This window comes from Furipterus horrens, unplaced genomic scaffold, assembly GCF_987537825.1.
Source record: "Furipterus horrens unplaced genomic scaffold, mFurHor1.1.pri manual_scaffold_4, whole genome shotgun sequence".
NCBI classification, from domain to species: domain Eukaryota; kingdom Metazoa; phylum Chordata; class Mammalia; order Chiroptera; family Furipteridae; genus Furipterus; species Furipterus horrens.
Genome location: NW_028327174.1, coordinates 39,849,330 through 39,871,712, shown reverse-complemented (window position 1 = coordinate 39,871,712; position 22,383 = coordinate 39,849,330). Strand labels below are relative to the sequence as shown.

The 22,383-nt window shown below is 42.3% G+C and overlaps 1 pseudogene; it reads left to right on the top strand.

Annotated features, from left to right (window-relative positions):
• Positions 1-21,487: 21,487 nt before the first annotated feature.
• LOC150011560 (short/branched chain specific acyl-CoA dehydrogenase, mitochondrial pseudogene) lies at positions 21,488-22,142 on the top strand (annotated as a pseudogene).
• The last annotated feature ends 241 nt before the right edge of the window (positions 22,143-22,383 follow it).

The following is a 22,383-nucleotide window of genomic DNA, read 5'->3' as shown; positions in this document are numbered from 1 at the left end:
CCGTCTAATATCTGGGGCACTCTGCCCAATAAATGTCATGTTCACCATTCTTATGTTCTCTTGTGCCTGTGGATCAACATCAGTGTACTTGCTATAGGCTTGATAGATCCTCTCTAAGTACTCAGAAGGATCCTCATCTGGTTTTTGCTGAATAGTCTGTACCATATTCAGGCTTTTTGGCTTGGGTACCCCTTTTCTAAGTCCTTCCAATATACACTTCCTGTAGTGTTTCAAAGGAACTAGGCCTCCACCATTTGGGTCCCAGTTAGGCTCTGTCCAAGGAATTGCCACAGTTGGGTCGGGGGTCCCATGGGGATCCTCTCCATGGAGACGCTGAGCCTCTTCATTAGCCTTACTTGTAACCAGTCGCCTCTCATCCCCAGTTAGCAGAATATTTAGGAGAGCCTGTACATCTGCCCAGTTCGGGTTATGAGTGGCAAAAATGGAGGCAACAAGCTCTGCCATTTTCTGAGGATCTTCCCTATATGAGGGGTTAGAATTCTTCCAATTTAGCAAATCTGAAGTGGAAAACGGAGTATGGGCCCAATAGTAGCCAGAGGGCTGGCCTTGCTGATTTATTCCACCTATTGGGTACTGCCGTAGAGGGAATTGGCTTGCTCCGAATTGGGAGGCCCCCTGACTATACTGAGTTCCTTGGCGGGTTCTGGCGGGGGAGACCCACTCCTCCTCCTGTAAGGGTGGAGTCATTGACTTTGCAGTCATTTCAGAGGCTGGCTCCAAAAAGGGTGGTGCGAGAGAAGTCCCTTGAGTTTGCAAAAGGGCGGGCACCACGGAAGCCACTTCCATCTCTGGAGGTGGTATGGTGGAAGCAACCTCCACCTGCAGAGGGCGCTGCGCCACAGGAACCGCCGCCCCGGAAGCCTGGGCCTCCTGCAGAGGAGGTGGAGCCACTGCTGCGGAAGCTATGGCCTCCTGAACCGCCCCCACCTGTGCCTGGCTTGGCGCCAAATTAGGGCCTTTGTCTCCCGGATTTAGAGAATTAAAGAGGGCTACTTCCTCATTCTCCCTTTCTTCCGGCGTTTGACTCTCAGGAAAAGGTTTTGAGATCTCCTTTTTCCTCTGCACCATTATTCGGGCCTCCATTTCTGCTAAGGTCTTATTATGCAACTCTACAAATGCATCTAGATAATAAACATCTTCCCAATTTCCTGATTGCAGGCAGTACCTTTTCAATTGCTTAATGACATGATAATTCAGGGTACCATTCACAGGCCACCTTTTCTTACCACCCAGAACATACTCAGGCCAAACAGTGTTACAATAATAAATTAATATTTTTCTAGTCATAGGATAACAACAGTATTTATCCCAATTTTCCAAAATTCTTCCCAGCGGGCTGCCATCAGGGACTTGCCCAGAACTGCTCTTATTAACCCAGACATACATGCTAATGGCTATAACCAAAACAATCCCAAGGACTAGAAAACATATATACCACTCCGGCATCCATAATTCTTTTACTTCCAGGAATTCTCCTAACCGGACAAACAAATCTAGTATCCACGATGACATTATTTCAGAAATGAGTTTTAGCAAACAATCTTACTTCTCTAATCTCTTCTCAGTTCTATTTTCTTTTCACCACACTGGCGTGCTAGGCGGTCGGCGCCCTCAGAAGGTGTCTCTCAAGGGGGTCGACCTGCCACGGGCAATTATTAATGTCCCACCTGGGGTGCCAAATTGTTACAGAACCCCTGGGCTGCTCCAGTTGAAAACAAACCCACGGGCTCTTTAATTAGGGGCCCGATTGCCCGCCGCCAAAATTATAACTCTCAATACCAGAGTTTGGTGAAAAGAAAAAGAATTGTTTATTTAACAGTTACATAGATTTAGTTATTTGCGGATTTCTGTTGTTAAGTCTTATGCTCTTTAAAATACCCACAAACACATATCCTTGCCTCCCCCCCTTCCAAACCAGGCTAGTTTTAGGGAAGTCAGAGAAACCGTTTCCCTACTTTCCCAACACAGTTCAGCTTTACCAGCAGCTGCCAATCATTCAATCTGATTGGGGAGGTCCTTTCTGTGCTGTGGTGCCCTCCAGCTCTCAATGCAGAACCACCTGGATTCTCAGCCTCCTTGCAAACTGCCTTCTTCCTGCAAACTGCGCGGATCTCCTTTCCTTCTCAAAACCGCATGGCGAGAGCCTCTTAAAGCAGCCTGGAGACCCCTTCTTCAAGCCACATGGAGAAGGCCCCTTCACCAAGCACACGTGGAGGGAGCACACGAGAGAGCGAGAGAGCGAGAGCGAGCGCGCGAGCGTGCCAGAGAGAGAGTCAGAGCGAGAGTGAGAGCCCGAGTCAGAGCGCCAGAGCGAGAGCCACAGCGCCAGTGAGATCCAGAGCCCGAACGAGAGCTTGAGAGAGTCTCCGAGAGCGAGCTTCTGAGAGAGAGTCTCAGAGCAAGAGTCAGAGAGAGTCTGAGAGAGTCTCAGCTAAAATGTCTGCAGCTGCTTATATATCCCTGACTGCGTCATCTGACGCAGTGGGCGTTGCAAACAGTTCTGACCATTCACAGACCCTTACGTAGGCTCTGTGTGCTTTCCATACTGTCCCCTGGTTCAAGACTCCTCCCATCTGCCTGAGGCTTTGGATGCATTAAAGCCATTTTGCATAAGAAAGACAGTAGCCACCAGCCTCAGGCATGTGGAAGCATTTGAAAAGCTGCTTACTTCTCCCCATCCCCCAGCTGCAAGCTCTGGGGATTTTTGGACTCCCCTGTTTCTGTAACAGTTTCCCCCCTTTCAGACTAAGACCCTTTATAATCTTATAAAGGACAATGGGCGAAGGTCTCATGCTCCTCTAACTGCTTCCTGCTGAACGTGGTCGTCGTCCTACCTACCCTTGGGTCTAGAAATCCCTAATAAGAGTGGGGATGTAGGGGAGGGTGCCCTTCCCACATGGGGAAGAATCTTGCAGAGTCCAGGTCAGTTGGCTATTCCTGGGTAGCAGCATGCTTGGTTTCCAAGGGCTGGTACTGCTGGACAAGCTGGCATTCTTGTCATATTCTGAGGGCAACAGACTTGGCAACAAGGTTAAAAAAACACAATTCAACCTATAACCTCTATATACAAAAGGCAGGAGTTAATTTTTCAATGTCCCACATTAGGAAAAAGAAATGGCTTCTTTGGAGGAAGGTGTGCAGGGCATGTCACACCTGTCCAAAGCCCTTTTGCCCACTATACTTAGCTTGGGTTGAGGGGTATAAATTTTGGATTTCCCCCCTCTCAGACCTCTGGGCCCTTTCTGTGCAAGCCATTAGGACAGAAAAGAAACCAGTTTTAAAGTGAAGCCTGCAGACCACCCCATACTTCACCAACTCAGCCACTTAGTTCAGCCAAACCGTTGAGTCTCAGGAGGTGGCAATGCAGATGGGCTTCTTAAGTGAGGCCTATATGTACAGATAATCACTCAGGTAGAGATCATAGGCTTATGCCCTATGAAAACAGAAAGAACATGCATGTTAAATCACACAACACGATTCACAAACCAGTCTCTTAATCTGAGAGACTGTCTTATCGGGAAGACCTCCAGTTGCAAGGCATTTGATATTCTTCTTGCCTGTAAATAAAGCATCCTTTATAATGTCACAGACTTGGTTTAACTTTCAAGTGGAAAACAAACTTTATAGACAGCTAGCTGCACTGCGCATTGCGATTTTCCTTGAGTCACGATTTTTCTCCTTAAGATTACCCTCCTTGTCAGTAAAGGGCTGCATTAAGTCCAGTTTTAATTTAGCCTGTTCATTTGCATAAACACAACAAGAGCAGTGATTGATCACATATGATCTTTAAGTCTACTATGCTGGAACTTACGCAAGGAACCTTCATGTTGACTTTTAGTTTGCCCATTAGGGCACAGAAGCTGAGCCACATACCTGCCATTCAGCCTTGCCTGCAAACACCTGCTTTCCCAAATCCTTTGGGTTTTCCATTGTGCCTTAAGGTTCTTTCCAGCCATCTTTCAGGAAAGCAACCTTCGTTCCTTCCCTGGAAAGACTGCCGTGAACCGCACAACCAACCAAGGTGTCAGGCCTTTTTCCTTCTGGGCTTTCCTTAGCTTCAAAAGTCAAGTCCAGTTCCTCAGGGCTTTCTGGTAACAACCAGAGCCTAAGCATGCCTCCTTCAGGCATGTCATTCCAGTCAAAGTCTTGGTTAACAATACCTTTATTAACAACTGGTCTTTTTAGTTTTATGCAAAGAAACCTAATGTCATTTCTTACTCCTTTAAATTGCCAAATTCTGGAGGGGTCAGGTAAGTAGAAAAATACACAGTGTGAAGGAAAATCCTTGTCCTTCTAATATTCCCAAAATTGCATTTCCATGCCTTATACTTTCTTTTGTTCACTTTCCTACATGTGAAGTTTTTTAACTTTCTCTGGGAAACCTCAATTTTCCTTTCAGATTATATGGCCAGTACCAATACAGAGAATTCCAGACACTTCCTAGGTCTCAGAGAATTCTAGACCTTACATAGGTCTCCAGTGGCTAATGCCAAACCAATACAGGAAATTCCAAATGACCTTTCATAGGTCCCCAATGGCTACATGCCAATACAGAGGTACAGTAACCATACAATTAGACCACAAGTAGTTGAGGTTTCCCTTTTCCCAGGTTTAAAAACTTTCACAACCTTTCTATATATTTACCCATTCAGATTTAACCATAACCCATTTCCAATTCTTTTCCACACTGTAAAGGACTCTACCCAAACTCAGTATTTGGCAGCTAAAATTCCCTAGATTTGCAAGCACATGCCTAAAGCAAAAGAAACACTTTTAATCTGTGTTTCAGTTCACTGTCCTTTTTTTCGAAAGAGTAATTTCAAATCTTCTTCCGGAGTGCAGGTCCAACTTTCCCTTTCAGTGTCAGTCACAGCAGCAGGGTCTGTGTCCTCCTCAGACGGTGCTCGTTTTACCCGTGTGTGGTGTATCCAGGGCTTGATTCCTACCAGCTTCAGTGAAGCATGTGTTGTTAGCAAAACATCATAGGGACCAGTCCATTGTTCAGCCAGCTGCTCTTCGGGACCTTGCGTCTTCCAGGTCTTCAGTAAGACTCTGTCCCCAGGTCCGAATGGGTGCAAGGGTTTTCATTTCTACTTCCCTTCTTACGATCTGGACACTCATTCTTCCAATGGCCCTTCTTTCTGCAATAGGCACACTGGTCCTTGCCCAATGGCTCTTTCCTCCTCTCTTTAGGGTCCTGTTTCTTCCTTTGGCCTCTCCAGCCTGTTTTAAAGAACATCAGGTCCTGTCTTCTCTTTTCTACTCCCCTTGCGTGGTAAACTTTAAATGCGATGTCCACTAACTGAGAGGGGCTCATTCCTAATACTCCATCTATACACTGGAGTTTCCGTCTAATATCTGGGGCACTCTGCCCAATAAATGTCATGTTCACCATTCTTATGTTCTCTTGTGCCTGTGGATCAACATCAGTGTACTTGCTATAGGCTTGATAGATCCTCTCTAAGTACTCAGAAGGATCCTCATCTGGTTTTTGCTGAATAGTCTGTACCATATTCAGGCTTTTTGGCTTGGGTACCCCTTTTCTAAGTCCTTCCAATATACACTTCCTGTAGTGTTTCAAAGGAACTAGGCCTCCACCATTTGGGTCCCAGTTAGGCTCTGTCCAAGGAATTGCCACAGTTGGGTCGGGGGTCCCATGGGGATCCTCTCCATGGAGACGCTGAGCCTCTTCATTAGCCTTACTTGTAACCAGTCGCCTCTCATCCCCAGTTAGCAGAATATTTAGGAGAGCCTGTACATCTGCCCAGTTCGGGTTATGAGTGGCAAAAATGGAGGCAACAAGCTCTGCCATTTTCTGAGGATCTTCCCTATATGAGGGGTTAGAATTCTTCCAATTTAGCAAATCTGAAGTGGAAAACGGAGTATGGGCCCAATAGTAGCCAGAGGGCTGGCCTTGCTGATTTATTCCACCTATTGGGTACTGCCGTAGAGGGAATTGGCTTGCTCCGAATTGGGAGGCCCCCTGACTATACTGAGTTCCTTGGCGGGTTCTGGCGGGGGAGACCCACTCCTCCTCCTGTAAGGGTGGAGTCATTGACTTTGCAGTCATTTCAGAGGCTGGCTCCAAAAAGGGTGGTGCGAGAGAAGTCCCTTGAGTTTGCAAAAGGGCGGGCACCACGGAAGCCACTTCCATCTCTGGAGGTGGTATGGTGGAAGCAACCTCCACCTGCAGAGGGCGCTGCGCCACAGGAACCGCCGCCCCGGAAGCCTGGGCCTCCTGCAGAGGAGGTGGAGCCACTGCTGCGGAAGCTATGGCCTCCTGAACCGCCCCCACCTGTGCCTGGCTTGGCGCCAAATTAGGGCCTTTGTCTCCCGGATTTAGAGAATTAAAGAGGGCTACTTCCTCATTCTCCCTTTCTTCCGGCGTTTGACTCTCAGGAAAAGGTTTTGAGATCTCCTTTTTCCTCTGCACCATTATTCGGGCCTCCATTTCTGCTAAGGTCTTATTATGCAACTCTACAAATGCATCTAGATAATAAACATCTTCCCAATTTCCTGATTGCAGGCAGTACCTTTTCAATTGCTTAATGACATGATAATTCAGGGTACCATTCACAGGCCACCTTTTCTTACCACCCAGAACATACTCAGGCCAAACAGTGTTACAATAATAAATTAATATTTTTCTAGTCATAGGATAACAACAGTATTTATCCCAATTTTCCAAAATTCTTCCCAGCGGGCTGCCATCAGGGACTTGCCCAGAACTGCTCTTATTAACCCAGACATACATGCTAATGGCTATAACCAAAACAATCCCAAGGACTAGAAAACATATATACCACTCCGGCATCCATAATTCTTTTACTTCCAGGAATTCTCCTAACCGGACAAACAAATCTAGTATCCACGATGACATTATTTCAGAAATGAGTTTTAGCAAACAATCTTACTTCTCTAATCTCTTCTCAGTTCTATTTTCTTTTCACCACACTGGCGTGCTAGGCGGTCGGCGCCCTCAGAAGGTGTCTCTCAAGGGGGTCGACCTGCCACGGGCAATTATTAATGTCCCACCTGGGGTGCCAAATTGTTACAGAACCCCTGGGCTGCTCCAGTTGAAAACAAACCCACGGGCTCTTTAATTAGGGGCCCGATTGCCCGCCGCCAAAATTATAACTCTCAATACCAGAGTTTGGTGAAAAGAAAAAGAATTGTTTATTTAACAGTTACATAGATTTAGTTATTTGCGGATTTCTGTTGTTAAGTCTTATGCTCTTTAAAATACCCACAAACACATATCCTTGCCTCCCCCCCTTCCAAACCAGGCTAGTTTTAGGGAAGTCAGAGAAACCGTTTCCCTACTTTCCCAACACAGTTCAGCTTTACCAGCAGCTGCCAATCATTCAATCTGATTGGGGAGGTCCTTTCTGTGCTGTGGTGCCCTCCAGCTCTCAATGCAGAACCACCTGGATTCTCAGCCTCCTTGCAAACTGCCTTCTTCCTGCAAACTGCGCGGATCTCCTTTCCTTCTCAAAACCGCATGGCGAGAGCCTCTTAAAGCAGCCTGGAGACCCCTTCTTCAAGCCACATGGAGAAGGCCCCTTCACCAAGCACACGTGGAGGGAGCACACGAGAGAGCGAGAGAGCGAGAGCAAGCGCGCGAGCGTGCCAGAGAGAGAGTCAGAGCGAGAGTGAGAGCCCGAGTCAGAGCGCCAGAGCGAGAGCCACAGCGCCAGTGAGATCCAGAGCCCGAACGAGAGCTTGAGAGAGTCTCCGAGAGCGAGCTTCTGAGAGAGAGTCTCAGAGCAAGAGTCAGAGAGAGTCTGAGAGAGTCTCAGCTAAAATGTCTGCAGCTGCTTATATATCCCTGACTGCGTCATCTGACGCAGTGGGCGTTGCAAACAGTTCTGACCATTCACAGACCCTTACGTAGGCTCTGTGTGCTTTCCATACTGTCCCCTGGTTCAAGACTCCTCCCATCTGCCTGAGGCTTTGGATGCATTAAAGCCATTTTGCATAAGAAAGACAGTAGCCACCAGCCTCAGGCATGTGGAAGCATTTGAAAAGCTGCTTACTTCTCCCCATCCCCCAGCTGCAAGCTCTGGGGATTTTTGGACTCCCCTGTTTCTGTAACACTATTGTTACAGAAACGGGTGTCCAAAAACAAACCCCAGAGTTTGGGGCTGGGGGATGGGGAAAAGGAAGAAGGTTTTAAGAAGCCTTTGCATGACTGGGGCTAGTTGCTAGTGTCTTTGTTATTCAAAATGGCTTTGATACTTCCAAGGCCCAAGAAGATGGGAGGAGTCTTGAACTGTAGGATGGTACGGAAGGAGCCTACAGAGCTTGCGTAGGGTTCTGTGAATGGTCAGAACTGGTTGCCACACCCACGGCGTCAGAGGATGCAGTCAGGGATATATAAGCAGCTGCGGACATTTTAACTGGGACTTGCTCACTCGGTCTCATGCTCTCTCTGGCTCACTCGAACTCTCACTGGGTCTCACACGCTCTCTGGGTCTTGGGGCTCACGCTCTCCCTCTCCCTCTCCCTCTCCTCCTCTCTCTCTCTCTCTCTCTCTCGCTCTCGCTCTCGCTCTCGCTCTCGCTCTCGCTCTCGCTCTCGTTCTCTCGCGCCCCCTCCATGTGGCTTGGTGAAGGGGCCTTCTTCATGCGCATTAGAGAAGCTGAGTTCTCCATGTGGTTTTGAGAGGGCTCTCCAGGCTGCTTTAAGAGGCTCTCGCCATGCAGTTCTGAGAAGGAGAGGAGATCCACAGAGTTTGCAGGAAGAAGGCAGTTTACAAGGAGGCTGAGAACCCAGGCGGTCCTGCATTGAGAGCTGGAGGGCACCACAGCACAGAAAGGACCTCCCCAATCAGAACCGAGTGATTGGCAGCTACTGGTAAAGCTGAACTGTGCCTAAGAAGTAGGGAAATGGTGTTTCCGACTTTTCTAAGGCTGGCCTGGTTTGGTAGGGGGAGGCAGAACTATGTGTTTGTGGGTATTTTAAAGAACATAAGACTCAACAGTGGAAATCTGCAAATAATCTAAATCTATTTAACTGTTAAATAAACAATTCTTTTTCTTTTCACTAAACTCTAGTATTGAGAGTTGTAATTCTGGTGGCGGGCAATTGGACCCCTAACTAAATGGCCTGTGGGTTCTGTTTCAATTGGAGCAGCCCAGGGGTTCTGTAACACTATTTTATAGTCATTTAATAAATTTTATAAGTATTTGGGAATTTTCACTTAAGTATCAAATTTACTCTCTTAGTCCACATTCATTTTTTATGTTAATTTTATTTTTAAAAATATGCAATACATTCAAATTATTCTAAATTCCCACCCTGTTTTTCAACTCCCAGTTTTTTCCCCAGTGGAACCAATAATGTCAATTTAGCTACCTCATTCTTTTTGGACACCACATGGTGCTAAACAGAAACCACAGGCTTAAAGGGGGCTCACTCATGCTAAAAGCTCAGGCTACCAAACCTAGATTTAATACTTGACCTGATTGCAATTTCAACCTCTCCCAGAAACATATCCTCCATCTGGAATTTCCTGATAACACCAGTGAGGTACTCCACCTGATAAGACACCCTGCCTCCTCCTAAGGGAAGGCATCTTGCCTAGAGTAATCCACTCTTAACTTCTTAGTCTCACCCAAATTCACTCACTTAACTTCCTCTACCCTCTTCTGCTTCTAACAAACCTTCCTTCTGTACAACTTTAGTTGCTAGATAGGATGCTGCTGATTCATTAGTCACTGAATTAAAGCCAATTAGATCTTGAAATTTACTCAGTTGAATTTTGTCTTTTAACAACAGTAAGCATTCAACTACATGTTATATATTATTGTGCTTTGTTTAACTAGTATGACAGTAATGGACATTTAGCTTGTTAACAGTCTTTTGCTATTATTGTACAGAGCATGAAGCAATGGATAATCTTGTGTCACTTCACATATGTGTGTCTTAGGTCTGTCTTCCCAAAGCAGATTCTGGTGGAGGGTATGGTGCACATGATTTATTAGGAGAACACTCTCAGGAGAAGCCTGGGAGAGTTAGGGAAGCAGGACAGGGAAGGGGAAGAAGTAAAACAAGAATGTAGTTTCAGATGAAATCTGGATTCAGTCTGTTCCTAACAGGGAGCTGGGAAGCATAAACAGCAAGCAGAATCTGTCTGCCTTTAGGCTAGGGACCAGAATATTTGTTACACCTCCCCGCCTATACACGTCCCTGGATAGTCACTGGCTATGGGCTGGTCTGGGATGGGAGGGTGGGGCAGAGAGGGGTGGGTTTGGGGAAATCAGCACATAACTCAAGGCACTTCTGGTCCAGGTGGCTCTACTCATCTAAGGGTTATCCTCTGGGGTTGTAGGTGGAAGCCATTCCCAGCAGCACCCACAGCTACTGGGGGTATGGGTACACCAAAATGGTAGCAGAGACTGCCAGGGATCTAGGTGAGGGCTCCAACAGGTTCTGTGACAATGAATACACTGTAGGATAAATTCTGAGAAGTGAAATTGCCATATGAGCCTAAGGTTTCTTGTTGCCAACTCAAACAATATCCACCCCCACCCCTGCCCAATCCTTCTTCCTAACAGAGCTTTGATTTTATTTGAAGTAGCTGTTTCTCCAATTAAAAAAAACACTTTCCCATCCTCCTTGGCATCTGGGCTGCTCATATGACACAATTTTATCTAATAAGATGAAGCTAGTAGTTTCTGAGGATCGCGTCCTTTTCCAAATAAAAAAGACAAAGCTTATTTTGCCTTCTTCCCCCTTTATTTCACATCCTTCTTTCTGCCAGGAATATATGGCAACATGAGTCTGTAGGTGCAGCAGCTGTCTTGTGACCATGCGGCAGAAAGCAGGAAAATGACACCCTGTGCACTGAAATGGGGAAAGTCAACACAAGCAGTGAATTACAATAGTGTCTTTGCTTAGCCAGGCCTCAGTGTGGTAGTACTAGTGATAATTATTATACAAACTGACATTCATTTATATCGTATTTTTCAGATTATGAGTGTGTTTTCACAAAATTTATCTCATTTCATATTTTCAGTTCTTCCCCCTCCATGTGATAGGCACCATCACTCTTGGAGAAAAATATCTCCCATAATATCAAGAGCACATAATTCTTTAACAGTCCATTTTGAATTAGTTTGTTTTTGTTTTAGCAACTAGCTAAGATCTGCCACCTTAAAAGTGCAGGGTTTTTTAATTTGGGGGTACAGGACAAAAGTAATGTAGCATAGAGCATTTTGGGCAAGGACCCATACCCCAAAATTAAAGTAATGGGAGAGTCCCACAACACCACCAAAGGTCAAAGAAAAGATGCACTAAATGGAAGAGAAATGTGCAGAAAGGATATCCACATGTTACCAAAGACAAATTTTGCCCATTTTGAAAATTTGCACTGTAGCCTGTGGAGAAATTATTTCTGTGTTTCTGCAAAACCTCAGCCTCCTGAGCCATGGACACTGATCTACTGAATATTTGCTTGTAAGTCCCCCAGGAACATTCGCTTTTTATCGCACTTGATTGTGGAGCCATTTACTGGTGCTTACAGGGTAATAAAACTTCTCTATCAATGCCTTACATTCCAGCATAGGGAATTGCTTCCCCTCCTCCCTAGAAAGAGCCCAGAAGGATTTAGAGAACTATCTCCCTTTGAGTTTACAAATCAAAGCAAGAGAAAACCCTGGTTGTAATCTCAAAGAGGCTGGTTTTATCTTCTCACAGACACAATTTAGATAATTCAGATTCCAAAAATAATTTAGCTTCCAAAGGGTAAGAATCCAAGATTCTTTGCCTTCTGATCCTAAGGAAAACTAGTCTACATTAAAGGCAAAGATATTTCTCCCTCCTTCGAGGGAAAGAGGAATGGTTATTCCTCCCTATATAAACATCAGATCCGTGTTTCAGAGTCCCTCTCCTAGAGTGAGACCCCTCCACGCCCGCCACTGCACATAGGCTTACTCACCTAGCTCTCACTGTGTCGCACTGGGGGGGTGGGGGGAGGCTGGACAGGACAGACCATGCACAATCTAACTGTGCCCAGTGTCTCTGCTGTGAGTAAATAAAGCTTTGATCTCTCATCTAGACCTGGTGTTTTTGCAATCTAGCTGCCTACCTGCCTATTTTTCTCTGTGCAAATCAGACCCATCACAGTTTCTGACTTGACGTAATTTTTCTCTAAGAAATTAGTGAATTACTCTCTTTAATAGTGATTCAACCAACCTTGAGTTTCTAATATGTATACAATATCATTTATGTATTTGCCTACCTAAAAAGAAGACATCTAAACATGAGGAAACATTGAAGAAATACAAATTGATGAAAATTCTAAAAACCTATTTGGTCTGTGTATTTCAAAAATCTCGATGTCACAGAAGACGAAGTCTGAGGAACTGTTTCAGATTAAAGGAGACTAAAGAGATATGGGAACTAAATAAAATGTGTGAAGGGATAAGGGCTGTTATAGAGCACATTATTGGAACAACAGGCAAGACTTGCAAATAAACTGTACATATCATATATTGATAGCAATAGTGTATCGATGTTAAATTTTCTGGATTTTGTAATTATACTGTGGTTTTTGAAAAAGAATATCTTCTTAGAGAATAGATGCTAAATTATTTAGGTGTCACAAGTCTTGATATCTGTAACATTTTCAAAAGGAGAGAGAAAAGCAAATGTGGCAAAAATGTTTATTGAACATTGGTGATCTAGGTGAAGGGATTTCAGAGTTCATGGTACTATTCTTATAATTTTGTTCTAATTTTTTTTAATTATAAAAAAAAAGTATTCTCATCAAGAGAAAGTGTAATATGTGGTAGGCACTGAGCTAACTATAGCCCTAGAGATAGAGTAATGACTGGGATATAGTCCCAGGTCTCAAAAAACCAAAACTAGTAAAGGAAATAAATAAATAAATGGATATCATATAATACAATGAAAAAGTATATTGTTTCAGACTATGAATATGACCATTCTCTTCACTTGGTTCATGTGACATCACTCTCTTGATTCCCCTCCTTTCTCCCTGGCTACTTCTCAGTATCCTTTGCAAATACCTCTACATATCCCCCAACTCTAAATTCTGGTGTGTCCCAGAACTCACTCTTTCAGCCTCTTCCCTTCTCTGTCTACTTTTGCTCCTTGAGTATACTTCACCAGTTGTATGGCTTTAAAGATGATCTACAAGCTAATAACTCCCCAGATTATATGTTCAGCCTGGATCTCTTCTCTGAACTCCTGCCTATTCAGCATTTCCACTTGGATACCAGATAGTCAACAAATACTCAACTTAACTAAAAACAAAGCCTTGACTTTCTTTGTAACCTATTTCCATAATACTTCCATAGCATTACACATCTCAATGAAGAAAAACTTTTCTCTCACGTGTTTAGGGCAAAAATCTTGCAGTCATCTTTATGTCTCTTCCTTTCTCTTAAGCTCTTTACTGCCTTTGAATTCAAAATATCATATATCTATCATCTGATCCCTGCTTACCACTTCACATCTACCACACTGTTCTAAACCATCTGTTCTTGCCCAGATGATTGCAGTAACTTCCTAATCAATCTATATTTCCCTGTATCTATCCTTCATACTGTTAAAATGCAAGCCAGATCATGTCACACTTTGCCTCAAATCCTCCAATGACATCCTATCTCACTTATGAGGACAAGAAGTGGAAAGATCAGTGGAAGGAGAAATAGGAGAAAGAATTGTGAAGTTAATGTCAACAGGGAAATAAGTCAATTTGTCTAACGTATTCTGTTTATGTAAAGGAAGAAACTTTGTGGAGAGCTCAGAATTAGGATTTAAGGAATTTAATGCTCAGAAACAAACGCAAGAAAAGATTAGAGTTTAACTTGCATTTGCATAAGATACAAGTTAATATTAAATTTGCTAACCTAATCAAGAAAATAGGATGGATTTGAGTAGAAAACCACAAGGTCAGGCGATAACTCACATCATTCTGTGGTACTGGACAATTCTGATTGGATAACTTTTGGGCTAATTTGATAAAAATTTTAAAAAAAGATGTTTCTGTCTTTTGAGTGAAAAATAACTTTGTCTTATCTTATAATCCAAGGCTTTTAGATATTCCTGTTTTTTAAGGCTTATCTTATAGTGAAAGGCTTTTAGAGGTGTCAGCATCTTTTTCATGCAATGGTACAGGATGGGCTTGATTTGTTGTTATCATGGACAGAGTTAGATAAGGTAACAAGGCCTTTTTCTTATATATTGTATATGCTAGAGTGTAAAATCTCAAATGTTTATAGGCTTCAGCAGGTCCACCAGATAGAGTTGGGCTGACAGTACAAGTTGTGCCCTGTACAGTTCTAGGGATGCTATGTGCACAGTGCCCTGTGAAGTTATACGATGAAAAATTGGCTGTCATACTCGCAAACCCAGAAGCTAGTGAGGTCAAATCAGTGATGTATGTGGCCCACCTAAAGGATTCCAACTAATGAAAAAACAATGTTCAGAACACTGTGGAGTTGTAATAAAACAAAATTGCAGGCTATACCCAGCCTTGAAGGTCCAGTATGGGACCTGTGCTATAGACTGTAGAGTCAGTCGATATTTTTGAGCAGGGTAATTAGACATTAAAGAGGTCTGTAAAATAGACTATAGAGAAGAGAGACTAGAAAGAAGACCAGCCAGAAAACTACCTCAATAACCTAGAGTTGAAGAAACATGGGCCATGGTAATAGGAATGGAAAGGAAAATATTAATAGAATTCAGTGATAGATTTCATATTTGATTTAGAATAGAGTCTATTCAGACAATATGCCATATGAAAAAAAGAGAAGCCCAGAGTGATGCAAGGTTTTAAACTGTGTCCTTAGGGAAATACTTGGAGGAAAAATATTTACCTTTGAAATAAATTCAGATTTTTTTTAAAAAGGTTTTTAGATTTTATGTGTAAAAAAATTTTAGAATATGATATTAAAATCATTTTGAAAGATTATCTAATGCGATGGTACTGCTAGTAATTAAAATATGTTTTTAAAAAGTCAGAGAAGAAGGAAAAGAAAATTGGGAAAACTATGCAAAAATGCTAACAGTGACTATGAGTAATGCAGTTATGAGTTGTAATAATTCTTTATACCTGTACAGTTTCTGAAATTTCTACAATGAATGTGTTATATTTCTAATCAGAAAAAAATTGAATATCTTAACAGACTTTACGTAATCCACAAATTAAATCTAGATTATTTTGTTTTTGTAGCATCCATTCATAATAGCAAATTCTAATATGTTGGCCTTTTGGTGTGGGGAAAATGAGTCCTACTCTAGAGTCCTAGATACAAAGTCCTTGCAATCTCAAGGAGATAAATATTTAATATTTTCCAGTAACGTAGATTTGTTTTAGGCATTATTTTCTGATTCAAAAATTAATCTCAAATATTTTTAAAAGAGAGTTATTTTTCACTTTAGCTATTAGCCTTCCTCAAGTGCTATTCAGGATTTAAAACCTATCTTAGCTTTTTCCAAGAACATAAAGATTCAAAGTAAGAAGGAATGATAATAGTATCAACAAATATGTTTATAATTCTTTGAAGTTTTAAAATGGTTTCCACATATATTTAATGTGAGCCTCATTTGACCAGGATGTAATAATGGCAGAATTTTTAAAGTTTTATTTTGTGAAGGAGATACTGAGACTCAGAGAGGTTAAGTCTTGCTCAGTGTAATACAGCTACTAAATAGTAAAACCAGAATTCAAATCAAAGTCTTCCACTTTCAAGTACTATGAATGGAAAACCATGAGAGCCATGCCTTGCCCACAGGGTTAGAACTTTCTCTGTACTGACAGCAGGGCCTGTTAATCTTGCCACCTTTGCCCAGACCTGTGACATGGTCAAGCTCCAGTTGTCACTGTGGTCCAGCCTGCTCCCACCTACTGAAACCCAAAATACAACAAAGGAGAATAGAAAGTGATTAAAAACTCTTTGGTTAAATAAATAAATTATTTGAAAAATCTACTTCCTTTAAGGCATATTTTGATAGTTTAAACTTTGTACAATGGTTTGCACATAAGTCCTTCCTAAAAGAATATAAGAGTAAAGGTCTGAGATAAATATTGGAAAAGACTGAAAAATTTACAAGTTTTTACCAGGATAAGTCACATCCACCAGCAGAATAATTGCTTATGCATGAATCTCATACTAATCATAAGTAGTTAAAAGGGGAGCACAACTCTCTTGACTAACCTGAAGCAGAACTTCAACAATCAGCTTCAGTTCCACCTGATTAAAACCTCAAAATTAGTTTTTCCTTCATACTTCTTTTGTATGATCCCGTTTGGCAGTTACACCCACTTGCTGGAAGAATTTCTCCTTGTTCTGTGATCAAGGGTACTCATTTGTCTTAACTGACGCTCTGTCCATCATGCAAGCATGATTTTTGCTTTGAACATAGTTTTGATTTGATAGAATCTCAGATTGTTCTTCATGCATGCATAGGTTTTTTTTGTATGCATCTTTTTTTTTCTGCCTGGATAATTAACTTCTCATTATTTGGGTATTTGTTCATGCTTTTATGCTAACCACCATATTGCTTTGTCCAATAAAGATTCATCACTGGATAACTTGCATATATTAGCAAGTAGCTCATCTATTACTCTGCTAATTACTCTAAGAGGTAAATTTAAAGAACAGGAACTTGTAAAAATGGCCAGATATGATAGCTTCTCAGAGGAAGCAGAGCCTATCACTCTGCCCAAAGTTCATCCCCCGAGTATTATTTATCTATTTCTGCCAATGGACTCAGGCTCAGTAAATAAATAGGGCTTTGCTTCCTTGCCTAGCACACTTCAGGTCATCCTTAACCCCACCACACAGATATGAATTACTTAATACAAAATCTGCACATCATTTTTAAATATCAGTATTACAGCTATAAAAATATCTTGCCTATTTCCACAGTTTTAATAAAATTAGCACATTGGGAATCAATAAATTAGAAATTTAGATTTTTTTTTTTTACTACTTAGCCTATTGATAGGGTTCAGGAGGTGTATGGCACCTTGATATATTGAATATTTTAAGCTGAAGGAGGGTGAAAAAAACAGCAGAAGCAAGAAGGTCACTCCGACCTTACCCTTCTCCCTTGAAACTGGTCATGAAACCTTCACGTCAGAGTGCCCGCCCTATACCCAGAGGAAAGCAGCATCTTTATCTCTAAAGACAAAGGGAGGCCAAGAAAAATTCAAACAAACAGGTCTTGCTAAGTGTCCCCAACTGACAATTACCTCATTTTCCTTAACCTATTGTATTTCCCTAATACTGTCCACTCCTCACCAAACTTAGCATAAATATTCAGGTTTAACTCTTTCTTCGGGTCTTGTGTCACGTAAAACTTAAATTAAATAAGTCTGTATGGTTTTTTTTTTTTTTGCTAATCTGTCCCTGTCTGTTTCATTTTTAGACCCAGCCAGGGACCAACCTTAAGAGGGCTGAAGAAAACTTTTTTGTCTTCTACACTGCATAATTACTTGAGACTTAGCAATTTAAAACCATAAACATCTATCACCTCTTGCCATTTCAGGTGGTGAGGAATCTGGGAGCAGCTTAGCTGAGTGGTCTGGCTCAGTGTATCTCATGTGGTTACAGCCAAATTGTTAGCCAGGGTTGCAGTCATCTGAAGGCTAACTGAGCTGGAGGATCCACTTCCAGGCTCTCTCACATGGTTGTCAGCAAGAAGCCTCAGTCCCTCACCATGTGTGCCTTTCCATGTGTTGCTTATGAATGACAGTTGGCTTCCCCAGAGTGAATGACAGTTTGGGGGAAGGGGGATAAGAAACATACAAGGCACCAAGATAGAAGCCACAGTGTCTTATATTCCATCTCAGGAGCAACATAGCATCACTTCTGCCATATTCAATTGGATACACAGACCATCTCCGGTACAATATGGGCAGTCCCAACATAAGTGTGTGAATACCAGGAGCACAGTTCTCCGGGGCTATCTTGGAGTCTGGCTACCATACTGCCCTTGCATCTGTTATCTCCTCCCACTTCCATCAATTAGCTTTTTGCTCTTACACTTCGACTACTTCCTCTTTACTAGCTCTTTCCTATCTTCGTTCTAGATACCCTGAAACTAGATGCAGAAGCTTCTCTTTTATACCTCTCAGGGGAATAAGAAAAAATGCAACCCTTCTTTGACTGTAGGTTCTGCTCTAGTTACCACTCTGTCTCTAAAGCTGCATTTCGTGAAGGAGAAGTCCATAAACACCTCCATGTCCCCACTTCTCATTTCTCTGGTCAACAATAATTTGACCTGCACCCCAACTTCTCTAACATAACTGTGGTTACTGTAACATCGCAAAAACTTCTTGGTTGAAAATTCCAATATATTTTTCTGTCCTTAATCTCTACAGATTTCCATGAACCCGTTTTCCCTCAGCTGCCATGACACCACTCTTCCCTGCCCTTTGTCTTAACCCTTTCATGACTGTTTCTCAGCCTCCATTGCTCATCTTTTTCCTTTACCTCTATATATTGGTATTCTTCACAATTGAACCCTCCATTTTTTTTTTTTTTTTTTTTTGTTATTCTAAAAACTCTTGCTTTATTAACTTTTCCTATACTAGTGGCTTTGGCTACCATCTGTAGGCTGTGAACTGCCAAATCTAAATTCCCAAATTAGTTCTCTTCCTTGAGTTCCACACTATAACCAACTCCTTCCTTAAGAATGTGAAAGCCCCTCCAGTTTCTGTGCTGGCTCAATTTGAGGGGATAGAGGACTTCCGATTGGCAGAGGAAACTTTTTTAAAAAGCATTCTAAAGGGAATCTTACCTCCGAAGAGTTTTATCCATTTGGTACAATCTTTAGTGCAAAGACATAATGGAATAAGGACACAGCATACACTTTCCTCCCTTCCTAGAAGAAGAGACCAATATGTCCACCAAGCCATTATTTATAGTTTTAGTTCATGATGCTGGAAATCAAGGTTCCTAAACTGAGGCATGTTTTCATGCCTCTCGGTCCAGGTGTTCTATGACCCGAGCTGGCGAGCTGGACTCGCTGGCGCCTACAGTCTTTGACTGATCAGGCCTCAGGGTTTCAAGACATTCTGTGACTTAAAAGGAATCTTGCTGAGTACTCCATCTGTCCTGATGTTGACAAGGAATCCAAACAAAGCCGAGCACAGGTGGTGTTTAACCTTGCCTGCTTTCTGTTAATGTTTAAGGAACAGTGTATTCGTTCCCACAGTCTTAAAAGAATAGATGATTGAATTCCTGTTTTTTTGTTTTTGAATCTATAGATGATATATAGTCTTGTTTGTCAGGAAACATTCTTTATAGTTTATATATTAACCTCCCTTTGTTGTAATCCCAAGTAAGTAATTGTATATTGTAATCAGTATTGGAATGTGCCTGTGAGCTCATTCCTTACCCTCCCTATTGATTTCTATTTTTAGTATACTTGTAACACTCAATAAAAGGAGAGGTCTTTGTGCTGCTCATTGCTGACTTGCCTGAGCATGCAGCGGCCCTCCGACCATCCCAATTCTGTCTGCTGGAATTGCTTCCGCGCCCTTGATCACTAAGTACTGCAACAGTTCAACCTAAAGAACAACAGAAGGCTCACTCTAAAGTCAGTTTATGCAGAGAATGATAAATGGAAGAGCTGCACCCAGACACCTCATAATCAACTTCTATCTGCCACGTCCTTCAGATACTTTATGATGGCTGTCCTTCTAGACATAATTACTCTACTAAGACCAACTTCTTCTTGGAACACTCAGGGTTTCAGACCTAAACTTCTCCCAAACCACTGTTATGAGACCAAGTTCCAAGAGTCAGGTCCCTCAGTGTGCTATTAGCACAGACACTGGCCCATATTCTGCAGTTGTTACTACCATGGCTACTCCTGCTGTCCCCTCATTTCTACCATATAAATGTGCTATAAGCAAGTGGTCATCATGTTCAATAACACCGTAATGCCCAATCACAGGCTCTCAGGCAGCAGCCTGCTGTTTGTATACATACAAGATCAGAGAGTTTTAACATTTCCTTGTTGGTATATGCCCTTCCTTGAGAGCAAAACCAGATGTCAGGTCAACAGATATTCCCTTTCTTTCAAGCCATGGACATTATTTTTTCCACTGACATCACTGGTATGGAGAGTGAGCATGCACAACTTCTCCTCACGTCTGACTCTCCAGAGCCTCCCTTCTAAGACTGATGAAACCTCCTCTGTACTTCAAGCTCATTTTGTCAGGAACTGCCCAAGAAGCCAGTCAGCAGTGTTACTGCTGTGCCAAGGTTTAAAACTGGTCAGGGACTACAAGAAGAAACTCATGTTTCATCCAAGGAGAAATACCTAAACACTGAAAAAATTCAGTAGCCTAGGGAAAATGGCAAAATAAAATGAAAGTTTTTGTTTGTTTGTTTTTAAAATATTTTATTTATTTCTCCTTAGAGAGGGGGAGGGAGGGAGAGGGAGAGAGATGTCAATGTGTGAGAGAAACATCAATCACACACACCTCTCGCACAAACCCCAACCAGGGACCAGGCCCACAAACCCAGGCATGTGCTCTGTCCGGGAATTGAACCAACGACCTTTCACTTTGCAGGGCGACATCCAACCAAGTGAGCTAGACCAGTCAGGGTTGAAATTTTAAATAGAAAGATAATTTGAAGCTTATGTACTGAGAAAATGCCATATCTAATAAACTTAATGCTTGTTCATTATTTATGGAGATTTAAATAGGCAAAGAGGAAGGACGGAGGGAGGGAAGGAGAGGGAAAGGGACTCTCCTTAACAAGAAGTTAATGACAAAGGTACAGGGCTTGGTTGTGAGATACCCTGAAAGTGTATTTTCAAGTTAGCCCATGTTCCTTCATCTCATAGTGCTACTTATTACTCATTATGGGTATTCCCTAAATTTATGGCTGATGTTGTTCTACACTGATCTGTTTGTGTTTTTGTTATGCTGAGAATGCCTTATAGGCTCTGTTATTAGGAAATAATTCAGATGCTTTACCACATAAATATCTGTAGCTGCACGTAATCTTAATGTTCTGTTATCAACTTGGAAGAAGGCACAAAACATTTCAAATAGTATCTCTGGTACCAGGACAAACCAGGAGTATTCTGATCTTGACAGCTGTTCATGCAAAAACTGGACAGTGCTGCCTTGCCAGCATACCAGAAGCCCTCAGTAAGAAAATCAGCTACCAGGCCACCTTGCCTGCAGCAACTGAGGGAGCGGCTGTGAGGCTGCGTGTTGCTAAGAAGAATCTCCCTAACTTGCCTCTCTTCTTGAAGACTGCGCCTCGTGTCCTAAAATCTTCCCAGCCAGCAGCTCTGTCCAGTATAACAAATAACGGGCTACCCTGTGCCCCCTGGCAAACACTTACAGAAGAGGAGATGATAATAAAGAACACAGTTAAAAAACTGCTCCTTTGGCTTCAACAATGGTTGAAAATTAAAAATGGAGAAATCAATAATACAAGGATTATTTCAACAAGAATTGATGACTGTTGAAATTGACACAAAATATGGAGGAACAGGAGCTTTATTTTTTCCCCCCTCGGGGCTAGTGATAGAGGAATTAGTCTAAGTCGGTGCATTTGTGGCTTTGTTATGTGACATCCAGAATGCAGTAGTTAGAGGGCTGATTAGAAAACATGAAACAGAAAAATAAAAGGCTACCTATCTGACCATAGCTACAGAAAAAATAGGAAGTCTCTGCCTTTCAGAGGCTACAGCAGGTAGCGATTCATTTGCTTTGAAGACCGGAGCTGATAATAAAGGAAACTTATGTCATCAACAGAGCAAAGATGTGGATCAGCAATACTGAGTACACATAGCTCTTCTTGGTGATGGCAAATGTAGACACTACCATAGGGTAAAGGAATTACTGCTTCTTAGTAGATTGTGATACTGAAAGCCTTCATGTAGGGAAAGCAGAAAACAAATTGGGAATCAGTGCTCCTTCTACCTGCCCATTAACATTTGAAAATGCCAAGGTTCCAGAAGCCAATATCCTAGGACAGATTGGACATGGCTATACGTGTGCCACAGGGAGCCCTTAATGAAAGTAGAATAGGAATTGCTGCACAGATGCTGGGAGTGGCTCAAGAATGTTTGACTACCTTATCCATATATTAAATAAAGGATACAAATGACTAGTTGATTTTCAGGAGCTCCAACGTTAAGTGGCAAAAGGCCACCCTGCTAGAAGTTGCATGATTACTAACATACAACACCACTAGGCTTTTATTTTATTTTTAAAAATTTCATTTATTTATTTTTTTAGAGAAATACTGATGTGAGAGAGAAACATTGATAAGTTCCCTCTTGTACGCACCCTGACCAGGGAATGAATCGGCAACCCAGGCATGTTCCCTGACTGGGAGTCAAATCGGT